The sequence below is a fragment of the Enoplosus armatus genome, chromosome 19 (assembly GCF_043641665.1).
Source record: "Enoplosus armatus isolate fEnoArm2 chromosome 19, fEnoArm2.hap1, whole genome shotgun sequence".
In the NCBI taxonomy this organism is placed as follows: Eukaryota; Metazoa; Chordata; class Actinopteri; order Centrarchiformes; family Enoplosidae; genus Enoplosus; species Enoplosus armatus.
This window is the reverse complement of record NC_092198.1, coordinates 10,647,322-10,660,552: the sequence shown is the minus strand read 5'-3', so window position 1 is coordinate 10,660,552 and position 13,231 is coordinate 10,647,322.

Genomic DNA, 13,231 nt, shown 5'->3' with positions numbered 1-13,231 from the left:
GAATCAAATAGAAAACATTACAAAAGTAATCTAAATATATAACAAAAGTAATCTGATTACAAGAGTAAGCTGATTTCAAAAGTAATCTGATTACAAAAGTATTCCAACTACAAAGGAATCAGATTACATTAAAAATACATTATTTTCAAAAAATATTAAATATAAAATTTAATTTAATTAAAGAGTAATCCAATAACAATAGTAATGTAATCTAATTACATTACCTTAATTTGAAAAGCTTCCATTAAAGAGATTACATTACAGTAAATCCATTACATTACATTAAATTAAATTACTCTACATAAAATGTGATTAAATTACATACAATTAGAACACATTGCATTAAATTAGATCACATTGCTTTATCTGAGTTATGTTCCCCGGGTGAAGCGGCCCGGGTTCGATAGAGGGACCAAAGTCTGGGGAACATTAATGTCTGTACCAAATTTCACTGCTATCCAACCATTTGTTGAGATATTTTAATCTGGACCAAAGACCAACAGACCAACATTGCCATCAATAAGGCCATACCACTGTGGCTAAAAACACTGTGGACTCTTTGATGCACAAACAACATAAGTAACATGAATAAGATCATATGCTTATGGAACTAAGAAACAGAAGCAAACAGCAACCTTTTTCAAAACCTATATTAATGCACAATACAACATTCAACTAAAGACAGGATCTCTCTCCTTGGTCAACAGAAACTCCTTAAATGTTTTGTGTGAAATATTCCTTTGAGTTGAGTGTGCGCTTATGTGCAATAGGGTATATTCCTATATTAATATTACATGAGTACACACAAACGTAGACAGACACACCTGCGGCTTTATCAAGCTTCAGTCCAATACACCTCACACACCAGTGAGTGTTTACATGTTTATGGATGACTAGGACCATGTCTCCGATAAGTACTGAGACTGTGGATTGGAGTAATATGCTGCAAAGACTTCCATTTAAATGGTGATATGATTATGTCTCGCTTTATTTGATTGAGGCTTATTTTGTAACATCCTTTCCAGAAGGCTTTTATGTAACGGGAGAGAGCAGCAACACCTCCATCCTGTTTGACAGTATGCAGAGAGATTTCAACAACAACATATCAGTCTTTCAACCCCTGAAAGAAGTGTTTTAGCCATACAAAGTAATCAATCTCTAATATAATTACTCAAAGCAGACCACAAGCAGAACAGGGTTTTCTTTTGTTTCACATTTGTTGAAAAAGTTTCAGTACAACCCTCTAATAAGACATTCTTTATTGAGACTTTATACGTTGTAACTAATGTCTTTTTTAATAGCTGATAAATAATTTAGTAATGAATTACATTACATCCATCTGGCAGAAGTTTTTGTCCAAAGAGACTCACATACATACATTGGGAGCAATTTGGAGTTCAGTGTCTTGCTAAAGGACACTTGGCATTATATATCAGTAATATAAAGCTTTATAGGTCAATAACAAACCATTAATAAGAACATTTGCTTTGTGAAAAATCTGATTTATGTATATCCTATAAGTATAGTACTTGTTTTGTTGTAAACACATCACCGACATATTATCACATTATAAAGTTGATGTCTTAGCAAACAGCTAAGTTGGAGCTATTTGGAGTTGCATTTCTGGCCACCTGATGAATGTCCATGGTCCAACATTCACTCCCCTTGTAGCTGTGTTGATCTCCACCAGCTCCTGAGGGAGCTCTTTAGCTGCTGAACGCTCCACAATGTTCACCAGCAATGTTCATTTTTTTGTCTTTCTGCTATTTGATGCTGGGGAAATAACATACAGTGGGTTTGTAAGAGCTTTTTAGCTGAAAACAGCTGCTTGCTCCTGATGAGAGTGAATGTTAACAGAGAAGTTGTGGCTGTAAAACCAAAACTATGAGCTGGAAGATGCTCCACAGAGCTGCGGAGAACTGCAAAGTTTGGTGTTAACTTACTGTGCGTTCGTCATTACTAGTGACACCTTTCACATTACATGTAGTCATATGATCCATTGTTCACCTTAAAATATTGATTTGTACAGCTTTAAGACTTTAGTCATGCCTGAAGAACTTAAAGTAATACTTATAAAGGCTGTTTATCTAGCAGTTCAATAACTCTGATCAATAAATGGTTTGGTTCAGCTGGTTTCCCGCCTACAGATAATTCACACCAAACTTATTTAGCTCAAATGAGTACAACCTGCGGTCTTGAGAGTGTGTTCAGTGGTGTAATGGGTAGAGTGTGGTGCTGGTAGTGCCGCAGGGTTAGAGCTTCATTTCCCACTGGGAGCACCCGTACTAAGTGGATGCACTCAAGATGCTCTGGATGAAAGCGCCAAATGAATGACAGATGTGACATTGAGCTATATACAGTATTGGTACACACTCAAGGTAGTGTTTGTTGTTTACGCTCTTCACTTATGAGGTAAAAACACTTTGAGAGCCACATGCTTCTATTCAAAAAGTGTTTTACACAGTATGTTTCTGAACTGTATCACACATACACACTGTTCTTAAAACTTCAAACCACAGTCATTGAAAGTGTTTTCTTTACATTATGGTCTCAGCTGAATTTCAATAGGAGGTCCAATCTTCTTTCAAATGTCTAATAGCTTGGATCTAGGCGATAATCTATGAAAGCCATTAAGAACGGCATTGTTAAATGAGGACTGCAGAAATGCACACTATATTAGAAGTTTAAATCTATGGATTCTTGAGAAAGATTGAAGATGCACTTGAAGGACAGAGTTTTGAAGAGCTATGCGAATATAAACTGACAACAAGACCAAGTTTTGACCATTTGGGGACTACTTTTGAAAGCACAAGAATAAGAAAAACATGAATAAGAAGACTATGACAAAAGGTCCCTGTGAGGCTGCAATGCATGTTTCACACCAGACAATAAAACAGCTTGATGTTTAAAAAATGGAGACACATTTTCTATCCTTACATCCTTACCACAAGGAGCAAAAATGTAACATTTGGCCTGAGGATGGTGCCACAAAATAGACTACGTTATTACCCATATCCCACAGTGAGCAGCAAGGTCTTTTGAATCATAGAGATTTGCGTGGCAGTCTTCCGTATTTCCTTTAAGGTTTAAGGTTAGTAGTGCTAGAGGAAAAGGCATATGGTCAGACACTCATGTTGTGTAATGATTGGAATGGAGCAGCATCAAAATCATTAGTAATGCTGCTTTACGTACCTTTCAAAAAAACATGACTTTTATGTCTGTATGCCTGTAGTACTAAACTTTCTATTTGACCTGATAGTGGCACTAGAGGAAAGATAAGAGAGTGACCAAGCTTAGTTTAGCACAAAGACTGGAAACAGCTAACCTGGCTCTGTCCAAAAGCCACACATTTCATCTAAAGCCTCTAAAGCCCAGTAATTAACATGGTAAGAAAAACAAGTGTAAAACATCCGGCTGTGGTTTTATGGACTGTTATGTGCAGCGATTTCCTGGAGTCTTGTCATTGCTATGAGGCTGCCAGGCAACCAGCGGACACTCGAAATCTTCTGATAAATAGTAACTTAATAACCATGGCCCTTGTGGTTGCACCTCTCACCACACCCAGGGGTGTAACCACACCTAAGAGTCAGTACATTTCTACATCACTAGAAAGCAGCAAGGTGACAAATTAAACCTCCAGAGAGAAGAGGTTTTCAGGTGATTCTTTGTTTTTCTTTGAAATAAGAACAAGATGAAAAAGAAAAGCCTTAGCTGAAAATGGAAGTTCACAGAAGAACATTGATAGTCCCTGTTTCAGCAATGTCAGGCCACCTCCTGTTCCATTACTTTATGGAATAATCAGTAAAATTATGACACAGTCCTTCTTGAAACTATACATGCAGATCTGATATAAGGACAGGCTGACAATTGCAGTTACTGTCCTTATGTACGCACAGCTGGCCAGAGACAGAAACAATCTGAGAGCGGTGTCCAACTTTGGCTTAATTTAAATGAGTGTAGCAGGATCTAAACAAACGGTGACTCCCAAAGGAAATCCCATCACATTTTGTCATTCATTGTATGTCATGTTACACATTTTTGCATACTTGCCAATTACTCCTCTTTTGGAGGAAGTTGCATTTTGACACAGACAATAACCTTGGTATAATTACTGTAGGCCTGAAAAAAACCTTTTAATGTGAGAAAGTGCAAATGTATGTGTGTAAGCTGTGTGTTTACCTCATAAACATGCCACACACACACATTTCAACACAGGCAATGTGCACACACAAAGCCAGCTCGTCGGTAGAAACTGCTTATTCCAGCTGATGGAGTGTATAATTCCAACATTGGAATAATAATGATGGCATTGTAATTCAGATGGATAGAGTAGAAATTAGATTCTGGGGCTTTTTGCATATTGTCATTATTGAGCGCTGCACCATTCTCTTCGTGAAAGTGAAATGAATTGTGAAATGAATGAATGGGAAGGGTTTACATGTCTAACTTGCTGAGGCAACCCACAAGTCTCACCTTGCAGCAATTTGTGAGTCTAAAGTGAATCTAAAGTGCATCTTAATCATGTCCCAAAATGAAACAGTAACACACACACACACACACACACACACATACACACACACACACACACACACACACACACACACACACACACACACACACACACACACACACACACACACACGTGAATTTATACTTGCACAGACACACACAGCCACCCTGTTGGTTTGCAACCTGAAAGTAAATGGCTGCAATCACATTAAACACCCCGGTAATTACAGTGAAAACAAACAGCATTTCTATACAGCATTTCTCATAATGCCACTTCACGGAGTGCCCTAATTGTGCTCCGTTTGCTGCAGAAAATAATCTATGTCACTCTCGCTTTGCTTCACACAAGCACCCAAACAGCTAATCAAAGAGCCAAATTTCCCTTTCTCTCCTGCACTCAGAACTGCGAAGTGTCTTTGAATGAATACTGAGCATCTTAGTGTCATCTCAGGCCTTATAAGAGAGGAATAAAACGTTCCTTCTTCTCTTTTACTCTCCTGCTTTCTTTTAGTTGAGGCTGCGGGATGGCCTGTGGCGAGGGTTTAGCTAAAAGAGCATTTCCCAGTGTGGATCAATAAAGTCTTGTGTTATTATTATTATTACTTAAGGGAGTCAGCTGCCTTTTTATCTTTATTGGGGGAGAGGGAAGGAGACCTGAAAGAAAATGTTCCTGTCAATATGTGACCTCAGCCTTACAGGGACAGAAAGGATTCTTGTGATTTAAGTATTTATTAATCATGACACCATTCTCAAGCCACATATAACATCTAAGAGCTCTGGGCTACATATCACTGCAGCCCTAAACTTTATAATCTCATACTTGTGGTTTTCATAAAGTAACTTCACCTGAAGAATTATATGTTCTCTATGGATGAAGGAAAGTCATCCATCTTTGAGCTGAAACTGTCTCATAAACCCAAAAGATCAATGTACTTTAGGAGCCATTTGCATATGTGACTAGGAACTATCATTCAGCTGGAGGGTGTTGCTATACAGAGGGACAAACAGGTTTTAGTAATGTCGCTGTGGGTTTGGTACTGGGAGTGTATCAACAGGTGTTTTTGGAACAAACAGCTCTGGGGACTCCCTGAGAGGAACTGCCCACTGGGGAGCACCCCCAAGAACTCAATACTTTTTCTGTTTGCATTCGCACTGCCAGTAGGAACGCTGAAGTGCCATAAGCTGGCCCGGCAATTGGTATAGCAAGCGTCTAGCGTCACTCACAACGGCACACACAAGATTTTTATACCTGCTTTGACGAGTCAAAATCACATTATATTTCCCTCGTCGCATATACGCTCAATAAAGCCTGGACTTCACCGTCGGCCCATTTGGCTTTAAGTTTGGACCTACATTCAATGTGAGGTGCCATTTATTTTCAGAATCAAAGGTATTATTGGACATTGACAAATGTTATGAGCTAAAAGCATCAGTAAAACATGCTTCAGTAACTGAGGATCGTGAAATGTACGGCCTCCATTTCATTAATGATTTTTGGTTCGGATTTTTTAATGACCCACCAATTTTCACAGCATTCGTTGAGTAATTAATGATCCCGGATTACCTCAATCTTATAACAAATATCAATTGACAGACACCCACACAATTGCATGTCCTTATCAGCTTATCAATTGTAATCATGCATGCTCAATGTTTTGGGCACTGAAGTTCATTCTTGGTCTTTGGGAACGATGTAATCCCACTTCCAATTGGACCACTCACAATAGTGGGCTTTAGTGGGAACAACATGTGCATGTGTAGCACACTGTAAACACTTTAAATCGTTTACCATGGACAGGTGAGATATCCTATGTGACCTCCTGCTGTTATCCCCTATACAGGCCGGGGTGCAATACATTGTGTGTTCCAACACTGGTTGTTCCACCCAATAATTGAATTGCAATGTTGACTATTGTATTGTGGCAGTTATGGCCCATGTTCATCCACCATGGTCAGCCTCCCACATAACAAATGTTATGATGAGATGTTTTGTGTTCTGGTCTCTTCATTGTGCACCTTTTCAGATTGCTGTCTTTGAAAAGCCCAGCGAGTCTGCACGACACCTCCATCATGCCTTTTTCAAAGTCTGTAAGATCACGCTGCCATTGCCATTGTGTCCATTACATGCTGTTAGTCACCGTATGTATGATACTGTATAAAAGAAATGTCAAAGAGCCAACTGAAGTGGCAAATACTTTAAACAATAAACCAGTAACAATAAACTGGTAATAATTATTTAATTATCAGTATTTGTGCACCAAACAAAATTCATATAATAAACTTGGGATGCATAATATTGCCATTTCTCTCTGCCCCTTTTAATTTCAGTTCTTATATTTACCCTCCATATCACATTGTCTTGTTTTGTCTCGCCACTTGTTTTTGCCACTGTTTAGTTGGGTTCGTGGTGCATATAGAGGGGGAAAATAGAATTAATGAGCCTCTGGGTAAATAAATGGATTTTGGCATTCAGCTCCCACTTTTTCTTGCTCTGTTTCACCACCATACTGACAGTTTAATCAGTTCTTCATTTAATGATTTAATCAACCTTTAAAAAGGTATTTTTCCTACCCAAACTGCTTCACTTGGTGAGCCTTCTGATGGTCCCGATCGTAATGAAATAAAGCACTCTCAGTTCTGCTTAACAGGGAATTAGGCAGAAATGACTTTGAGCAAGGATACATTTGAGAGAGTGATGAATAATGCCAACCTTTAATGAAATCCTTACAAAACCATTTTGTATCCCTCCTGTGGTTACCTGGCCCAGTATTCAGGGATTGACAGGGTTTTCCTTAATTCAGGCAATTTGTAAAGCTAAAACAATCTCAACTTGGACCTTGAGGGCAACCCATTTTGGAGAGATAAAAGGTTGATCATAATCAGTCCTGCACATTTATCCTCAAATTTGACAGAGTTGCAGTTTAATCAAATGTGTAATCACACTCCAACGCTACTGTGCTTGCGAGGGGGATGAACACACTCTGCACCCACATTGGCTTTTTGTAATAGATGCACAAAGCAGACCTCTTAATGGTGTTTTGCAAAATGTCTGATAGTTGCCATCACTGCTCTGCTGCTGGATGAGGGACACTGGAGCCAAAAGTTGATAATGCTTCCTTGCAGTGGCAGAAACCCACTCATTTCAACTATAGCCAGACTTATTGCCCTCTTTCATCTTCTGTCCCTCTTTCCTTTACCTTTGATCTTACATGTCTGACTTCCCGATCCTGCTCTGCTGCAGCACTTACACCTATAGACAAAGAAGGAAGAAAGAAAGTATTAGGCTTTTAGTGAAAAATTGTAGACACGCGCACACATGGAGGCTCATGCACAAGTACTGTACACACAGTCTGTATCATCTGCAGAACATCTGCTTGCCATCAAATGTGGCATCAAAGGCCGCTTGTTACTTGGATTGCATTAGCTTCCTGATGTTTCAGCTTTGATATGGCACAGTATTACTTAGTGAATGACACATCCTCCTGCTCCACTGCCTGAAAGTCGTCAAGCCTTGGTCCTTCATCTCGCAACAATATAAGTGTCTTTCTGGTTGCCTGGATAATCAAATGAAGACAGATGATGCGCCAGTAGTCCTGCAAACATCGTCTCTCACAAAAACTCCCCAAAGTTGAGGCCGTATCACCACGCTTAGGCTATTACAGTTTGTCCTGATTTTCGTAAGAGAGAAGATGAGTTAAGGCGTGCTTATCAATATTGTCACTTGAGCAACAGACATTTTGTTTGTCTCCTCAATCAAGCAGCTTAAAGGTGTTAGTGTGAGATAAGTGGAGCTGGATTTTTCTTCAGGGAATATCGCATCATGTCTCTTTATGTTGAGCACATCAGTAATCTGTTGCCGTTCTCTCCTAGTCACCATTATCTAAATTAGTTTGATGGTTCTATATTTAATATGAAATTAGCAACTGATACCACTTTCATTATGCTGAATGGCAGCATGGGCCCGTTAGATTGTGATAAGTCTTTCATAATTTATATGCACATGGATGATATACAGATGCAGACTCACAGACTCATTCGGTTGGTGTGGATCTGTGTGTATTTCTTCGGTTAACTTTATGTTTTTAGTGTCTGAGGAAAGGGAAATGCTCTAGCAATTCAAAGAAAGTGTTATTCTCAGAGGAGGGAAAATGTTTCTCCAAATGGTCCCATTTTAAAATTGTGATCAAAGAGGTTACTTGAAGCAACTCAGATAACTTAAGATATCTGCATGATTGAAGTCTGTTTTAATGTTCTTAATTTCCGTAAGTGTGCTATAACTTTAATGGGACAAACTTGAGAGCCTCTAATTCACACACTCTCCATCTTATATTTCCCTACACATATACCATAGTCATGCACATTCATTTATGTGATGCAATCAATATGAAAGCCAGTTGACTGATATTTGAGGGAGGTTTAAGGGCTCCCATAAAGGTTTTATTGAAACTGCACTGAGTTAAATTTCTGTAACATTTCTATTATGACAATTTAATTTGAAAGCCCAAAACATCTTGGGTGTGAGTTAAGCCTTTATTATACTTGGACACTTAAAAAGTAATGGTGCATTAGAGTTTCTACTTTAAAACCAGAACAGGAGATCATACTAAATTAAAATCAAAGTTTGACATTTAGGAAAATATGCTTATTCACTTTCTTGCAGAGACTTAGATGAGAAACCACTCTCTTGTCTGTACGCTGAATATGAAGCTACAGCCTGAACATGGTTAGCTTAGCTTAGCATAAAGACAGCAGGGGGAAACAGCGAGCCTGGCTTTGTCCAAAGATTAAAAAAAAAATCCACCTACCAGCATCTCTAAAGCTCCCTCATTAACATGTTGTACTGTATCTTTCACATTCAGATTCACATGGAAACCAAAGTGTAAATAACGAAAAGTTGTAGTTTTGGGGGTGTTGTGTGATGCAACTACTTCTTGACCAGGCGCAGTGATTTAAAGTGCTGTGACTGAAATCACTCCTGTTCACTCACTCATTTAGGTTTTTGTATGAATGAAATAAACAAGATATAAAATTAGCTTTAGATGTGCTGGCAGGCAAATGTTACCTAAGGACAGAGCCGGCTAGCTGTTTTCCTGTTTCCAGTCCTAATGCTAACTTAAGCTAACCAGCTGCTGGCGTTAGCTTCATATTTACCAGACATAAGAGGGAATAAGCATGACTGTATTCGGAGTTAAATGGGAGGAAAAGACTAACTGTTCATTTAGTTTGTAAGACAAGGATTTGTTCATTTTACTCACCTCACATTTTCTCAGCTGTTGGTTTATCAGTTTGCATGATTGTGGTATTTGCAACTTAATCCATTTAATCCATGATGGCTTGTTTTCGTCTTTTGTTGCAGTGTTTGTTTATATTGATTTGTGCTCTGAGTTGGTGGAGGACTTATTGAGGAAGCTATAATCACAAACAGCATCACTCACTGAGAAGGTACAGAGAGGAACATATTGTGGATATCACACACATACACACACTGACATACACACAGAGCTGATATGCGATCACATCAAATACCAGTGCCCACTGGGATTTCACTGAAGCTGTTATGTTATGCATGGTAATTACATGGCTCTGTATGCCCCAGCCCTCTATTAGCTGTCACATTCAGGCCGTTTGTTCTGTCACACCACTGCTATCGACATACAACATGAGTGAGCGTAGAGGCAAAAGCATGAACACTAATAACACGGGATATAAGGACACTTTTGTTCTTTATCTGGGAAACAAGTCATTAGTTTCAATGAGACCACTGCATTGGCTCCTGCAAAATAATGCAGGGTCGTCCCGCAAAGACGCAAGGTAAAGTCATCTGGCAACGCCCTGCAGAGGCAAATCAAATACATTCAATTGTACACATTCCTGGTAGATTCATAATGTAATTTTAGTGTTCATCTCAAGATTGTTGAGAAAGAGGATAAAACAATTGTTGCCACTTTGCAGAATTGTAAAATCTTGTCTTATTGTATTATAAACAGCTGAACAGTTGTTTAGCTTTTTTTTTTTTTTTTACAGATTAAACAAATGAAAGCTGTGGGTAGCCACATTTTGTTACCTTTGGACAGAGCCAGGCTAGCTCTTTATGCTATGCTAAGCTAACCAGCTGCTCGCAGTAGATCCATATTTATTCATATTTTTAGTGTAGTGGGGTTGCCTACCTATTATTTGAAGATTTGTTACTCAAACTTGACTTTGTGGATCATATCTCATTTTTACCAATACCTGTAGTGGCATGCCAACTGCCCAGGGGCCCCAAAAGATCTAGGTTACACCCCAACTGTGTCTAAATCTAGATTTCCACTCTAGGACCTCTATTATTTTGGTTTATATTGTGTTCATGGGGCGCCTCTTTCTAAATAAAGTTGTGTTTAATCAAATCACCTCAAACTAACAGACACGCAGAAACCTTGGGGCTAGGTAGTATTTTTCAGCACAGGAGTACCAGGTGTGGTCCACTGTGTGTAGTGTACTTGATGGGAAACTTGGAATGACAGGATACATACACAATTCACAGAGGGGTGAAAGGTGGAAAGTCAATACAGCAAATTCTTGCCCCAGGGCCCCCTAACCGGTTTATCCAGCCATACCACTTACATATACAATCACCACTGACATTCATGTTTATTCCATTTCGACTGTGAGTTGAGGATGGAGGAAACGGAAGCAGAGAAAATACACAACACAGAAATGACAAGCTCCAAAGATCCTTTTTTTTCTTTCTCTCTTTTTGTTTTTGTCTGCCTCAACTTTAATAGCCTTCAAAAGTTCAAGTCATTTCTGCAGTTTCCACTGGACAAATTATGTAAATCTATTATTAAAGAAATTTGTACTAAATGGCAAAATGGTTCAATTTGAAATGGTTTTCATTCCCTGGCTCATCATCATCTCAGACATTTCCAAACAATAGTTTCACTGTTTGGATATGTGGAGTATTTTATTCTTCAAAATATCCAATATTTCAATTTGCTCTTTTCGACTTTCCACAGACAAACTGCACTGATGAGGCAGAACAAAATATTCACCAACACACAGCGGACTATTCCTCTCCCTGGAGGTGGGGGGTGCCGCCTGCAACATCAAGCACCCAAAAAAAGACAGACAAAAGTGAAAATGATGAATGCACCACAGAAACGGAGGTCTAATTTTCCTCCAGTATGCACTTTGTTTGCCTAATTAATTTGCTTTGATTCGGGCACTTTGCCCAAATGCAGTTAGATAGACAAGAGGAGAGAGAGAGAGAGAGAGAGAGAGAGAGAGAGAGAGAGAGAGAGAGAGAGGCTAATGTGTTGGCTTTCTTGTTTCTGAATATTTGGCCATGTGTTTCTGTGTGTGTGACTGTGTTTGTACTTTGGGGACTTCACTGTCTTTTCTTTCTGGTCCAATAATTAACTAACAATAAAATACATGAATTCATTGATAAACCATTTTTCAGACTTTGGTCCAAGCTTTAATATGTTTTGTTAAAAACCTCAGTGAGTTCTGCTTCTGGATGTATGTTGTTTGATTCTTTGTGAGAACGTACTGATTCAGGATTTGATTTCTTAAAAATGACTGTAACAAACCAAATTATACCAAAACAAATGTAAACTTGCCTAATTGCCTTTCCCAAGTGACATGATATGAGTCACATTACTTTCATTTAATTAGGCAGTAAAATTAAGAATTATTTTTCACTTGCAAAGCAAAAGTTGTTTTGTATTTTTAAACATCATTAATTGTGACCTATTTGGAAATTAATGGATGTTAAACACTATACATATATACTATATACCTTTTGAGTCACATGTGTCAACATCTTAAGATTATCAGTTCAGTATCAGTATTATTCTTACTGATATACTGTTAAAACGTTCCGTACTCTTTTGAGTTTCCATTGTGAGGAACTACATTCATGTTCCTCATTTACTAATTTAATAATACATTACATTTATCATGAAATTATTATCAATTATTGTGACATATTTTAATTTATTTTTGCATAGGTTCCACTTGTGTATTATCTAATACTTTACCGGTGTAAGTAAATAAAAATGAGTTGCAGAAATAAGAAATAAATGACTGCACCAATATGCACAAAAGGCAACCTAATAAGGAAGCCACAGAATTCTAGTTGGCCAAACCCTGCAGGCTGAGTATCCCCAGGATTTCGTGAGACGGGAATTGGAGTACTGGTTTCCAGTACCTGAATAAATAATTTAACAGTGAGCAGAATCTCAAGTCCACACAGAGGTGTCTTGTCAGTACAATACACCCGAGTGAATGAAGCCTGTTTATGAAGAAAATAGCAAGCATAATTGCCATCAACTGTAATCTGTAATAGATGGCTATTAGGAAGTAACATGGTAAGTCTTTACCAGATTAAAATGGATTAGGACATGATTGTGACATTTGTCACTGGCTCTTAATTGGCTAGTTAGACCCCAGAGGAACATTTTATTGGTTTACATTCATTTTTAAACAGCAGCAACAAGATAGTGTTGATAATATGGTCGGCATCTTGACATTAAACTCGACATCTGGGAAATATTGTCCATCAACTTTGACTACGTTTGAGCACCAGGCATCATTAGTGTAATCACAGAGTCCGACCCCATTCGTCTTGCTGGAGTCTCCCGTCTATTCCATTGTCCTGCGACTGCACATTAGTCAGGAGTAGGCTGAGTGGTGTTATAGCCATATAAATGAGATCTTATGTGTGAAACGTTTTTGAATA